Raw genomic sequence first — 16,080 nt, forward strand, 5'->3', positions numbered from 1 at the left:
TTGAATTTTTATTTCCTGTTATTTTAATTATAAAATGATAATACTATGAGAATTTTTGGGGTATATCCCGTATGATATTGTAAGAATCAATTTAATAAAAATATTTTGGAATAAAAAGAAAAAATATAGTAATTTAATAATATCATGCTTTATATATCATACACATAAGTTGTATATGAATTTTATTTTGAAAAAAAAAGTATACTTGAATTGTAAAAACCTGTGTACTGTTTATCAAAAAATTATGTTGAATTACAGTTTTGTTAATGTTAATTTGATTTAACGTGATGGATTTACATTCAAAATATTTGGGCTTACCAATAATATATTAAATCCATTGATAGTGCTCGAGATATTTAGCAGATATAGATTAATACACATATTATTACAAAATAGAAGAATTAAAAGAATAAAAAATGAATACAGTGATCCATTCAAATATATAAGAATAATAAAAATAACTAATATGAATCTCAATTTTTCCAGTTTAGCCATCTTTTAATCTTTATACTTAAATAAAATTATCAATCAAATTTTAATTTTATATATTTCAGAGACGAGCTTGTATATATAATTTTAATTATTACGTATTTTAAAAGTTAGTAAAATTATTATCATTTTACGACAGCACATCTTTTCCAATTACGAACATTATTACTGTAACGCAAGTCCATAGCTTCAGTACATAGATACATTCAAATGAATTTACACATTAACTAAACGAAGCTCTCTTCCTTTAACAAAAAAATGTATTACAATTTTACATTTAAATTTACAAAACTATTTCAACTATAAGACTTTTATACTACAATGTAAACAATTGATTATATTTGATTTTGTCCACATTTTATTTTAAGTGGAGTTGGAAAAATTATAATAAATGAAAATCACTTTTAGTCTTTAAATAAAATACATATGGTAATAAATTTTTTTACCTTTTCTTTTCAATTCTTAGTGTAACAACCGAGACTTGGGACAACATAATGGAATGTCTAATTTAATGAATGATATGCATGTGTATATATATATAATATATATAGCTTATCATGCAAGACAAATATGTGGATTTAAATATATATATATATATACATACATAAATAATAAATAAACGGAAAGATAAATAATAGATAAGAAAATTATTTAACCAAAAAAATACATCGTAAGGATCAATTAGGAATATTTTAAAAAAAATTAAGAGAAACTAAGAATTCAAAAAGACCAAACTAAAAAGAAACATACAAATTGAGGTAAAAATCATAAATTTCATAAATATTGACACCTCAATAGTTAAAATTGTCAGGATGTCCAATTAGGGAGAGTGACATGCGGAGAAACATGTCAAACGCACGATGGGTGAACCAAATTGTGCCACGCATACATCTCGTTGAATGGTTCAAATCACACCATTTGAACCAAAGACCATTTAATTGTGGAGAGTATATCAAACAAAAAAACAAAGAGAAAAATGGAAACATAATCCTTAAAGAGATATGGTAGGCGGTGGAGAAAGAAAGAATGGGCGAATGAGCTTCTATAAGAGAAGAGGAGAAGATATCCCAATGTCACGTACGCCAAGCGACCAAGGTAAGTTGCAGGAAGGGTGGGCTGCTTTTTGAAGGTAAGCCGAAACTGCACTTTTATCACTGGTTCTTTTTATTTAAAAATTCTTTTCGATAAAAAGCAAACGATTTTTGGTGTTGGTTTTATAAGTCCAAATAAAGAGGCATCTGAAGCTACTATGAATCGCCACCAGTGGTAAGAATAATTTAACATTTTAACAATGATCTAAAATTGTACATTTAAAGTTGAATAGATATATAGTTAAATTTTTAAGTACCGTAAAATTTATGTAATTAGTTGTTATATAAAAGTTAGAGTATATAAAACTAGTACAGGGCAGTGTAATGGGGTTAGGATTTTCAATATGTCATTATGGATGTTGTTCATGTACTTCAAGAAGCCTATTCAAGAATTTAGAAGATGAATTAAGGTTAAGGAAGAAGCTCTTCAGCCTCTATGGACCTAACTCATCTATGATAACGGGTGCCCAAAAAAATCTAGAAATGGACCAACCCATTGAGTGCAGATGGGCTGATCCAAAGGAAAATATTAAATAAAAAAAACCCAAACCATATAAATGGGATGTAAACCGGAGGAGAAATTGCCCGAAGTCCAATTGTGTCCACGGGCCAAACCAAATTTTGTACAGGTTGAAACCATATTATGAAGATTGATAAAACGAAAATAGAGAGAAAAGGATTTTCACAATGAGTATGGGCTATTGGCCCAGCTAAATGTGTGAGGTACATGATTAAACAATTTAATTGAAGAACTTGGTGTAGATGCTTAGGATGGGTCCAATAATAGAGTTAGGCAGATTTGGGTTTGAGGCTCAAAATAATAGAAGTATATTGTAGTTGACGCAGTTACATAACATGTTTGATAAAGGAGTGGGTATGGAAATGTATGATGGATTCAATAATGTATCAGTAGGGCAAAGAATTGAATCAGGGGTTTAATTACTACCAATTTTAGAAAATAGCACCCACCCAATATGGCTGATAATAATAATAAGGAAATAACAAAAAAAAAAAAGAAAATAAAATAATAACAAAAATAAAATATAGATATATAAATATGTGTATGTGTTAGTTGGAGGGAATTATGATTTCAAACTAGATTTACATAGTTAAGAATATGAAAGATTATGCGAACGACTTATAAACGATGTTAGGGTAAGGCAGTATGTGGGTAAATTAAATGAAATTATGAGTAATGGATGTTCTCGTGAGATCAAAAAGGGCTTAGTTGGGAACTAATTAAGAGAGACTTTATGTGAAAAGTTAAAAGAATAAAAACAAACAATAAAGAAATGTTTGTCATTAGAAATGGAATACTAGTAATGTGAAACATTCCCAATTTATAATGATAAATTTCATAAAAGTAAGGAAGATTATTAAATAAGAAAATGGATCAAATTAAGGAAATTTTTTCATATATGCATATGTATGAAATTAAATCCTATCAACGTAAGTGATAATGAACCCTATTACATGGTTGATATGGTTAGTGTGTGAGGTACCTGCTCTATAATATGATAAAGACGTAAATGTATTTATTGTATAATGTACCTGCTATGTGATTTAGTATAGACGTGAATATATTTACTGAATGATGTACCTACTGTGTCACTTGGTACAGACAAGAATGTATTTACTATGTGATGTATCCATTGTGTGACCTGGTACAGACGTAGATGTATTAACTGTGTGATGTATCTAGTGTGTGATCTGGTATAGATGTGAATGTATTTACTGTATGATGTTCCTGCTATATGATCGAGTATGAATGTGATGTTGTTGTTGTGAAAGATACCTGTTATGTGATATTGTATAGATGTGGTGAATACTTCTATACACTATATATGCACTATGATCCAATACATGTATGTTTCTTGCTAATGTGTGTGGTATCTACAAGTCTGATGGGGTATAAATATAATCATTATAACTATGATTGTGCCTGCATAGAAAATGATTGTCCCTATCATTTTACTTGATGATAAAACTACTTTATGGTAGTATAGAAGTATAATTTGTATTGTGGTGTCTAACATCGAGATTTTTACATTATATAGTGAAAACAACTGGGTGTGTGTTATCACTATAGTTGGTAAAACTAAAATAATAGTCATAAATTATGTCGTGTGAATAGTATTATTAACTATTACTAATTTAAATAAAATATAGAAATAATTTATGAGGAAATCAAAAAGAGAGGGAAAGAGTTGGTGTACGATTATTAGTTTGAAGGTTATATTACTAAATTATTTTTACTAAGCACATACAGCTCACCCCTTTCCATTTGTTAGATTAAGAAAATGAAGAACAAGCTCAAGACCAACCAGAACAGTGGTGGGATCCCTTGGCTATACGGAACTTATGATAACATCTACTAGTGTCAGTTCTATCTTTTAAACTCTAAATTTTTTTTTAGCATTTTGAAGTTGATGTATGCCAAGATTGAGGCTAATGATTCTGAATTACACTAATGTGTAAGGGATGATATTGTAGACAATTTAATTTTTTTTGTATTTTATGCTTACTCAATTTATCCACAATATATGGTTTGAAATGCATGAATACTCGTGACTCCATTTAAAGTATGGGTTATAACATTTAGTACTCCTAAATAGAAATATTATACTAATTTCAAAATTTTCTTTTTTGTTTCGTCAAGTAATAAAGAAAGAATTTTTAATATTTTAGTAAAAAAATCACACATTCAAATAATTTTTACAAGTTCACTAATTGAATTATAACAAAAAAAATTGAGATTCAATGTCACATAACCCATAATTCAATGAACTAAATTCATAATATACCTTTATAATAAAATAGATTTCTTAACATATGAAAATATAAATACATTATTGTAGAATTAAAAATATAAGTAAAACCGATTCGATTATATATCATATCCATAAAGCAAGACTAAGTCTAAGATATAAAATGATTAAAATCTAAGATTTGAGTAGAAATTAATAGGCTTCAATCAAAAGTAATGTTACTCTTATGGTCTTTCACAGTTTTTCTCTCTAATTTTCAATTAGTTTGTGACTTTAACTTAAAAGTTAATGATTTCATTCTTAATGTTCATGTAAATTATTTATTTCGTATAACTAAACTATTAAACTTAACAGATATTAATATGTAAGTGTTACCTAACGCTATGATAATTAGTAAAATGACACGGCTTCCACACATTATATTACACCTTAGATGAGTTGATTATATCTCTTACAATTCAATAAAAGAGTGGGAGTTCCAACATGTTAAAAAAGATATTTTTAAAAAATAATCCTTGATCCAGTTTTAATTTCATCCTAGTGATGGAATGGGGAGTAGGTATATTCACTTTCATATTTACTCTATTAGAAAATATAAATTCATACGCCTCAAACTTACACTCGCCTTAAGACTAAATATTTTTTATTTTTCATTTATCTCATTTACCAATTTTTTAATTTTAAAATTCTTATAAAATATTTAAATAAATAATTGAAACTTACAGTAACAGCCCGGACCCTAATGTTAGTGGATACGGATGTTAACACAATATTTCTAACTGGTAGAACAAATAAATATTAAATATACAGCGAAACTACACTTTAATACGTATCCTATATAACTGGATAATTATTTATTTATAAATAATTGAGACATCTAAATTAATATACAAATCTAAAATAGAAACAATTAAGGTTTCCTTCTCCATCTTCTATTGATCTCGAACTTCCTCTGACTTGGATGGAGGGTGAATTGGGGTGAGCTTCCCGAATTTAGTAAGAAAAATGATTATATAACAGAGACTTACATATATATATATTTACACAATATATAAAATGTAATAATATTTATCATCAAAAAAATATCAAACAAAACATCAATATCAAAATACAACAAACATTAACGAAAACTTATCTTAATCTTTTTCATTATGTTATACTCTTATTCCTATATATTTATTTCTGAAATCTTATACTTAATTCAAATCATTCTTTCCTTATTATTCACATTATTGTTCGTAATATTTTTCTACTCAAATATCATGTATCCACTCAGATATCACATCTATACTCGAAATATCATAATACACTTAGGATATCACATCTAAGGTTTCATCGCGCGATACCATTTATATCATCATCAATGAGAGGCGAAAAAGATCGTCCTATCGCATGGATAGGACACACAATCTCACATTGGTCACAGTAGTTACATTTGTTAGGTAACCTGCTCACAAATACCTATCCACATTTGGATTAGGTTTTAAATACTATTCATGTGCAAGTTCACCATATCCGCTGAACTCCAGCCACAGATGCATCCTCCCCTCCTTAATACAGACTAAACGAGTAGGTATTCAAGGTCTTTACATTCTACATTCTTTCCAAATCTCTCTAATTTCTAATTCATTTATTTCATACCTAAGGTCTTAATTTTCATACATCATTAAACACAAACACACATATAAAATACACAGTATTACGTAAAATAAGGAACAAATTTTACCTTAAAACACGTGGTCTCGGTCACTGGCGTCATCACCTTCATTACACGTATGTTACCAAAAATGCCACGCACTGATGCTGGGATCAAAGAGAGTCACCGCGTGTTATGTACCAATAGTAAATGTGGTCACTGCACTTCCCTTTTTCCTTTTTTTTTTCTTTTTTTTTGTTCTTTTCTTTCTCTTTTTTCCCTTTTTTTTTCCTTTTCTTTTCTCTCATTTTTTTTCTTTTATTTTTCTTTTCTTCTTCTCTTTATTTTTTTTTTCTTTCTTTTTCTTTGTTTCTTTCTTCTTCTTCCCTGCGACTGCTTCCTCTCTCTTCTGCTGCACCATGGCCATCACGTCCACATACACAAAACTTCTTCTTCGGTTGCACTCTCTTTCTCTACCGCGCACGCAGAGCCCCTCAATTCAGTACGCCATGCTCTCTTCTCTTTTTTCTTCCCATTCTTCTTCTTCTTCTACCCAACCATGTCTCTTCTCTCTCTCTTTCCCCCTTTTTTCTCTCTCTAATAAACGATAACTTCTCTCTTCTTTCTTTCTCTCTCGACTGTGGCGTCACGTAACCCACTTCCTCTCTATATCTTCGTTGTCGTTCCGTCTCTCGGCTGTGACTTTCCTCCTTTTGGTTTTCCCTGCTCGTCTCTCTCTCTTGCAGTGTTCTCTTCTCCTTCTCGGCCCGACCCTCACTTAACTCAGCCTCCTCTCTCACTCATCTTTCTCTCTTCAAGCTGCTCGATCCTCTCTTTTCTCTATCTGTTTTTTCTTATTTTTTTCTTTTTTTGTTACTTAATTATATATATATATATACATATATATATATATTATATATGGCCACATGTTTTCTTCTTTTGCTCCCAGAGTACACTCTAGTTCTTCTTTTCTTTATTTCTTTATTTTTTTCTTTTTTTAATTATATATACATATACATATATATATTCCACATATTTTGTTTTTTTCCCTTCTCAGGTGTGCACCTCTAGGCTATCGTCTAATTTTTTATTTTCTATTTTTTTAATTTATAATTAATTGTATATATACCCAGGGTACCAGTTGGATATTACAAATCTCCCCGCTTTAAAATAATTTGGTCTTCTAAATTGTATTTCAAGGAATTGGAATTACTTATCTCCCAATTAAGGGAAATATTTCTTATTAGTAGGGGATTTTTCTCTTACTAAGAAGATGTTTATCTCTATTGGAGAATCTCTGTCACTTGGAAAAATTTCTCTCGTGTGAGAATCTCCTCTCCTCCTAAAATTTTGTTCCTTCAAATTTTCATTTGCGAGAACCCTGAAATAATCATCCATGTATTATATTGACATTTTTGTCAACATATTGGAGTGGTTATAACATTTCCTTTAATTAGAATCGTTTTAGATTATGATATTTTCTTTTCTAATTTCGTATCCTTGAAGTTCTGTAGGCTTAAGGGTATTTTTGGTACCCAATTATTTTTATTTTTTTCTTAGTGTAAGTGAGCTTATTTTTTAAAATTTAACGTGGTAATGATTATGTTATCAGAACACATCTTTAGGGACTTAGTTTTCTCTCTCTTCATAATTTAATTTCATAAGCATGATCATTTAGGAATTTAGGTTCCAACCAACTAGTGATGTTATAATATTTTCATTGGGTGGAAACATCTTTGGTAAAATCGTAGTCACATTTTTCTCAATTTTATTTCATTGGATTAGTTTCTAAAGTGTGTTTCTCTATTTGCGAGTTTAAACGGGATAGAGTTTTATTTCAGATTTTCTTAAAAACAGTTAGTATAGTTAGAGAAGTATTATTTTATCTAAAACTATATCAATCCTTAAGTTTGAAGTGTCTAATTTAATTTATTAGTTTTCTAACTTTTAACAATTAAAGGGTGACTGGTTGAAATAGGCTTAGAGAGTTACAGAATTGATAATTATTTTTTAAGGTGATTAGGAATTCTTTTAGTAACATATTTAATCATTAGTTTTGCTGTAAGGAGTTACGTTTAGTTCTAATTCTCATGAGTACACTCTAAGTTCCCAAGAATTCTGTGACTCTTCCTAAGTATGATCTTAAGATAGGAGTTACAGTTTTGTCACACCATCAATTTACTCTTTTTTTGGTTTGAAGAAAAAAATCATCCAGTGTGGTGATGGTGGTTCATCACGCTTCCACTACGCTACTTTGATAAGAAACACATTGAAAATCTATTGAATAGTTGGATGTGAGAATAGTTCCTATGACTATACCCCACACCTACAGAATTTTTTAAGAGTAGTAGAACTCTTAGAAATGAAAATTCTAGTAAGGTGTTGTTCGATTTATTTCCTAAGGATTTAGTTATTTATTTTCCTAAGATTCAGAACTATTACTGGAGTCTCTAAACAAAGTTGGAAAAGAATTTTGGAACAGTGAAGGTATTTGTTTTCCTAGGGGGATGCAAGGTGAATTCTTAAAAAAATTAAATCGTTATTTGGTTCCTATCAGCCTAGGGTTTGTTATATGGAGTGTATCTATTTAGGGGTTCTCTCATTTCAAAAATTCACTCCCTATTGGAAAATCTTCCCACTTGAATGATTTTCTTTCTATTTAAAAGATTATTTTATTTAGGAAATGTTACTCTCGTTCAGAAAATCTTCCTGTAATGATTTTTATTTATTTATTTATTTATTAACTAAGGAATCTTCCTACCATGTGGAAAAATTTATCATATTAAGGAATTTCTTCATTCTAAGGGATTCTTGTTATTCTAAAAACTCATATTTGAGAGAATTCTGGTGCCACTTTGGGGACTTCCACCTAGATGGGAAATTTTCTCCCAGTTGAGGCATTGATTTCAAATGGAAAAGTGTTTCTCGCTCTTGGAAATTTTTTCGCAGTTGGGAGATTTCTCCCCCCCTTAGGATCTACTTTCTTATCTTAAAGGAAATTAGATGTTTTTTTCTAAGAGCTTTATTATAGTCATTTGACTATATGAGGTCAATAGGTCAATAAAAGGTTAAAGCTCTGATGATTTTCCTTGATACTTGTGAAGTTTGACGACGGTGGTTGGTTAAGTATCATCGTTCATTAACTTCAGGTTAAACCCCTAATTCGTTCAGTCCTAAGTTTGTTAGAAAGTAACTTATATGGTTCATATCGTTAGATTTGTGAAATATCGTTCTCCTATCCTTAATTAATCAAGTGGTTCATATGAGGTCCACAACATCTCTTAAGGGTCATTTTTCTAAATTCTGTTGGTCTTAAATCTCCTAAAGTTCTTACGTGTCATGTCATAAGAGTTGGTCCCGAGGAATGTGTGCTCTGATACAACTTGTAATAGCCCGAACCCCCAATATCGGTGGGTATGGATGTTACCCTAATATTTCTAACTAGTGGAACAAATAAATATTAAAGATGTAGTGGAACTTCGCTTTAATACACATTACTTGTGACTGGATAATTATTTATTTATAAATAATTGAGACATCTAAATTAATTTATAAATCTAAAATAGAAACAACTAAGGTTTCCTTCTCCATCTTCTATTGATCTTTACTTCCTCTGACCTAGATGGGGGATGAATTGAAGTGAACTTCCATAGTTTAGTGAGAAAAATGATTCTATAACGGAAACTTACGTACATACATTCACGCAATATATAAAATATAATAATATTTATCATAAAAAAATATCAAATAAAGCATCACAATCAAAATACATAACAAACATTAATGAAAACTTCTCTTAATCCTTTTCATTATGTTATACTCTTATTCCTATATATTATTTCTGAAATCTTACACTTAATTCAAATCATTCTTTCCTTATTATTCACATTCTTCTTCGTAATATTTCTTTATTCGAATATCACACACCCACTCAGATATCACATCTATACTCGAAATATCATAATATATTCGGCATATCACATCTAAGGCTTCATCGCACAATGTCATTTATATCGTCATTGAGGAGAGTTGAAAAGGATCCCCCCATTGCATGGATAAGACACACAATCTCACATTGGCCACAGTAGTTATGTTTATTAGGTGACCTACTCACAAATACCTATCCACGTCTGGATTAGGTTTTAAAACTATCTATGTGCAGGTTCACCATACCTGCTGAACTTTAGCCACACACACACCCTCCCATCCTCGATTCAGACTAAATAAATAGGTATCCAGGGTTTTTACACTCTACACTCTTTTCAAATCTCTCTCATTTCTAATTTATTTATTTTATACTTAAGATCTTAATTTCTTTGCATTATTAAACACAAAATACACGATATCATCACACACATAAGGGCCGTATATTTCAAATCATTTTCAGAATTATCCCGTACCAGATCACATAGCAAGTATAGTACACCGTACATCTGCACCAGATCATACAACAAGTATAGTACACCGTACATCTGCACCAGATCACACAACAAATGCAATGTACTCAAATTCCACACTCACACACAGTGGTTATACATTTCACATGCACGGCATATGTACACACATATTACAATACAGATATGTACCCTCACTACATGTCTCACGCAAAATATATATTTATATTTACATACACAATCTTTATCAATACATATACACATTCATACTTAAATACATACACACAATCACACACAATATACCATATATATATATATATTTATTCACGCATTTGTTCTTATCATCTCTGCTCTTATCAATTCTATTCTCATTAATTCACACAATATACCACACACACACCGTCCCCTCATTGATTCAGACTAAATGAATAGGTATTCAGGGTCCTTACACTCTACGCTCTTTTCAAATCTCTCTCATTTCTGATTCATTTATTTTATACCTAAGATCTTAATTTCTATGCATTATTCAACACAAAACACACACAAAATACACGATATTATCACGCACATAAGGGCCATATATTTCAAATCACTTTCTGAATTATTCTGTACTAGATCACACAACAAATATAATATACCGTACATCTGCACCAGATCACACAACAAATGCAATATACTTAAATTCCACACGCACACACACTGGTTATACATTTCACATGCATAGCATATGTACACACATATATTACAATACAGATATGTACCCTCACTGCATGTCTCACACAAAATATATATTTATATTTACACACACAATCTATATCAATACATATACACATTCATACTTAAACACGTACACACACTCACACACAATATACCATATATATATATATTTAGTCATGCATTTGTTCTTATCAGCTATGCTCTTATTAATTCTATTCTCATTAATTCATATCTCATTCATTTTATATTTTTATATATACACACACAGATGTGTAACAACGTATATATGTACACTACATAAACATAAATAAGTACAAATTAGACATTAATTATGTTCATATTATATTACACATAATTCTAAATATTCATACATAATGCACTATACATATACATATTGACATGAACATATAATTTATGTCTCTATATGGAATACACATAATTCTTACCTATGATATAATCGGAAAAGTTTTGAGAATTTTTCTAACTCGATCTATGGTACTCTCGAAAATTAGAATACCATTTGGATAATTTTTCTCATTTATAATAGAAAAAACATATATTAAATTATGAATAATTTTGAAAACTATATTATGCAAAATGAGGAACATATTTTACTTTGAGACATGCAGTCCCGGTCATAATGTCACCACATGTCATTACACGCCTGTTATCGGAAATGCCACGCGCTGATGCTGGGATCAATGCGCGTTGTCGCGTGCGATGTACCAATAACAGATCTGGTCAATGCGCTTCCCTTTTTCCTTTTTTTCTTTTCTTTTCTTTTCTCTCATTTCTTTTTTTTCTTTCTTTTCTTTTCTTCTCTTTTTTTTTCTTTTTTTCTTCTTTTTTTCTTTTTCCTTCTTCTTCCCTGCAGTAGCTTCTTCTCTCCTCCGCGCGCCATGGCCATCACGTCCATATACACAAAACTTCTTCTCCATTGCACTCTCCCTCTCTATTGTGCACGCGGAGCCCCTCGATTCGGTCTGCAACATTATATTCTCTTTCTTCTTCCCTTTTTTCTTTTTCTTCTTATTCTTCTTCTTTTTTCCTTTTTTCTTCTACTTCTTCTTCTTCTTCTTCTTCTTCTGCCTAACCGTGTCTCCTCTCTTTCTCTTTCCTCCCTTTTTTATCTCTCTAACAAACGATAACTACTCTCTTCTTTCTTTCTCTCTTGACTGTGGCATCGCACAACCCAACTCCTCTCTCTATACATCTCTATTGTCATTCCCTCTCTCAACTGTGACTTTCCTCCTTTTGGTTTGCCTTGCTCGTCTCTCTCTCTTTTGTGGTGTTCTCTTCTCCTTCTCGGCCCAACCCTCACTCAGCTCAGCCTCCTCTCTCACCCCCTTGAACTCAACTCTCTTCCTCTCTCGTTCTTCCCTCTCTCTTCTCTATCAATTTTTTCTTCTTCCTTTCTTTTTTTGTTAATTAATTATATATATACATATACATATACATATATTATATATATGGCCACTTGTTTTCTTCTTTTGCTCACATAGTACATTGTGGGTTCTTTTTTTCTTTTTTTTTTTAATTATATACATACATATTCCACATGTTTTAATTTTTTTTCCTTCTCTCAGAGGCGTGCACCTCTAGGCTATCCTCCTTTTTTTATTTTTTATTTTTTTAATTTATAATTAATTGTATATATATATTTATTATATATATATAGTTCTTTTTTTTTATACCCAGCTAGGCACCAGCTGGGCATTACACTTACATTAAAATCTTAACTATTAATTTGATGAATGATACCAGTTTCTCATCTCAAACTCTCTCCCATTATTACTATGAATGACCTTGATCCTTTTATTGAACTTTGTCTCAATGAAGGGGTAAAAAATTTGCAACGTAAAGCCAATTTCATCCTTTGATCTTGGCAAGTAAACCTGTGTACATCTACTAAAATCATCACTAATTGAAAAAAAACAATATCCATCATAAGAGGTTTCATTACAAGATTCACATATATCACAATTATGAAATCAAAATATAGTTTCAATTTATGTCCACTTAAAGAGAATAAAAGTCTATAAAGCCTAGCTAAAAAAGAAATATGGCAAGGTATACACTCCTTATTCTTCAAGGCATGTGAGAAAAAATATCATTTGGACTCTGAAGGGTGCCCAAGATGGTAATGTCAAAGATCAAATGTTTCATTTTGATTGGGGGCCTAGACTATAATGCAAGAGGATCCCCATTAAAACTATGACAAAGAGCTTCTATATTGCTATAGCTTGTACAATCCATCCTTCATCAACCCCAGTTGTCTTGAAGTCATAATGTCATGTATTAAATAAATTGGTGCTAAGAAGATGAAGCAAAATTCACTATCCTCAACCAATCTTCTAACATATATCAAATTAAAATTGAATGATGGGACACATAAAAATTATGAAGAATCAGTCTATTAGTTTCTTTAACCATTCCAACATATAAAATATTTACTTGGTTACCATTTGGCAAAATAAATTCAAAGGAAGTTGCTACCTTAATACTTGTATACAAATGTAGTACTGAGAAGATGTGATATGATACACGTGTCACTAATCCAAGGAATAATTGAACGTTTATTAGCTTTATGGAATAACATTGAGACAAAAAGACATATAAGAGAATCTATTGGTTTTGATCCATAAGTGGCATAACTATTATCACAATGTTATTCTAAAGTCACCTATCAGGTTAATATTAATTGCATTCCTATAAAAAATCACCCACCTTAGAGGGGTCTTCGTTAAGGGGAGCCCTCTATGGACTTATCTTTTCATCCTTTGTACAGATGCCTTTTCTAAATTACTTATACGAGTAAAGTCTCATAACTAGACCCAAGGTCTCTAAATTAGTGCTCAAGCCCCTTCTATATCTCATATGTTATTTGCAGATGGCTTATTATTATTTGGGATAACAACTAGACTTAACTTATAAAACTTCTTACACATTCTATTTCTCTATTGTACGCGGTCTGGCCAAACCATTAATAAATATAAATCCCTATATTTACTTTAGCTTGAATAGTGACCTAGACACACATCAACAACTATAAACCTTATAGAAAAAACTCCAGAAACACTAAACACTTAGGACTCCTTCAGTTTGGTAATAGGAAATTCACACAACCCTTTACATTTTTAATAAATAAACTATATGCTTGTAAGGTGACTATGACCTAATAAGTTCTTACAAGCCTCCCTTCTTATTTCATGTCACTCTTTAACCTCCTATCACTCATATAAGAACTTAACACAAATCATTTGCAAGTTTTAGTGGAGCATAACTATCAATAAGACCCACAGATATACATCGCTAGGTTAAAGTCTTTTAAACCTCCCTAAAAACTTAAGAAAATTTTAACTTTAAGCAACTACCTGATTATAACTTAGCATTACTTGCCAAACTAGCTCAGACACTACTTCAACCATGCCAAACATCATGGGTTACCTTCATGAATGCTAAATATTTGAAGGAATAACATCACTATGCATTAAATTGAAACCATAATATTCTAGACTCTGGAAGGGTATTTTAGAAAAGAGGAAAATTCTTGTTTAAAAAGGTTATCAATCATTAAGTTAGGATCTAATGTCATATATGGATGGATTCATAGATTACTACAGTATCTAATTTTAACCCCTCCCATTCCTAGGAATCCTTGTTTCACTAAAGTCATTAATTTCATTATCAATAACTATGAAACCTGAAATATCCCTTTCTTAGTCCAATAATTTCCCTTTCACATAATTACCTAAATTAGGAATGTACCCATCCACATTAACTCTTGGTGCAAAATACACTGTATTATTCTTGGTGCAAAATACACTATTAACTCAACCTAGAATCTAAGTTACCCACATAATAAGGCCACTGTGTTATTCTCTCACCTAATCTCCCTAGCATTTAGAAACGTCTTTGCTCTTCTCACATCTTACCTATATACAAGTTTCTATGGTGGTGCATCCTACATCAGACACTACATATTTTTTTCCATAATAATTCTAATTCTTCTTCATATAAGATCTGTGGACAACTAGAAGTAGACAATGCACATCACTTACTCTTGAAATGCCCACTCATTCGAATTCTATAGTACATCTCTCTGTGGCCCCTCAAGCTAGATTGTTTACTAGTCTCTACTGTCCATGAATGGATTACATCACTACTTATTACTGAAACATATAAATCTCATAAGTATACAAAACAAGCAAAATAAATATTTCATTATGTGTCCATCATGATTGACCATTTCTACTACTAGAGAAATCAAAGTATGTATGCCAATCTATAAATCAACCATCACAAATGCATTCAACTAGTTAAAACCATCTATCTCTACCAACTCAACATATCAAAGATGATGTGCTGCATTTTTATCATATTTTTTTATGCTATTATTACTTAAATTCATAAGAAATTTGAACAAATTTTTTAGTTAAAATAAATTTATGAGCAAATTTTTTATGCAGGTTACATTGGTGAAGAAAGAGGAAAAAGAGGCCGGAGAGAAAAGAAGAAAAGAGGAAGAAGTGCATACACAAATCTGCTGCAACACAGTCCAACACCAACACTCAAAACAACACCGTTTTGAAGTTGGGAACCAGAAGTAAAAGAATGATCAAACAACACTATATTAAAAAAGAGAAAAAATATCATAAATAGAGAATAGGTGTGTATGCCTCTGGAAGAATAAGAAACACGCCTCTAGAAGCAGGAGAGGTATGTACGCTAAAGAAAAAGATAAGGAATAGGAAGAAAAGGCGTGCAAATAAAGGAGATTTCTACAAATCGGGAGATTTTTAGCAAAAATTTTCTATTTCCTTCTGTCAATAAAAAGGGGAAATCGAAAGCTGTAACGGCCCCGGAAATGTTAAAATGGAGTGAGTATTTAAACACATGAAATGCGGAAGCGAGATCAAAATTTCAGTTAACATCCCTTACACGAAAACCAAAAACGTACTTAAAATATAAAAGATTAAACTAAC

The 16,080-nt window shown here is 30.8% G+C and overlaps 1 long non-coding RNA gene across 1 annotated transcript; it reads left to right on the forward strand.

The window, feature by feature from the left end:
* The first annotated feature begins 1,343 nt into the window (after nt 1-1,343).
* LOC148253743 (uncharacterized) lies at nt 1,344-4,104 on the forward strand. The gene is made up of 2 exons (XR_015819136.1): nt 1,344-1,618; nt 3,872-4,104. It is a non-coding gene; the product is annotated as an uncharacterized LOC148253743 (long non-coding RNA).
* Nucleotides 4,105-16,080: the final 11,976 nt, after the last annotated feature.

Source organism: Carica papaya, chromosome 5 (assembly GCF_054855325.1).
Source record: "Carica papaya isolate Zhongbai chromosome 5, ASM5485532v1, whole genome shotgun sequence".
In the NCBI taxonomy this organism is placed as follows: Eukaryota; Viridiplantae; Streptophyta; class Magnoliopsida; order Brassicales; family Caricaceae; genus Carica; species Carica papaya.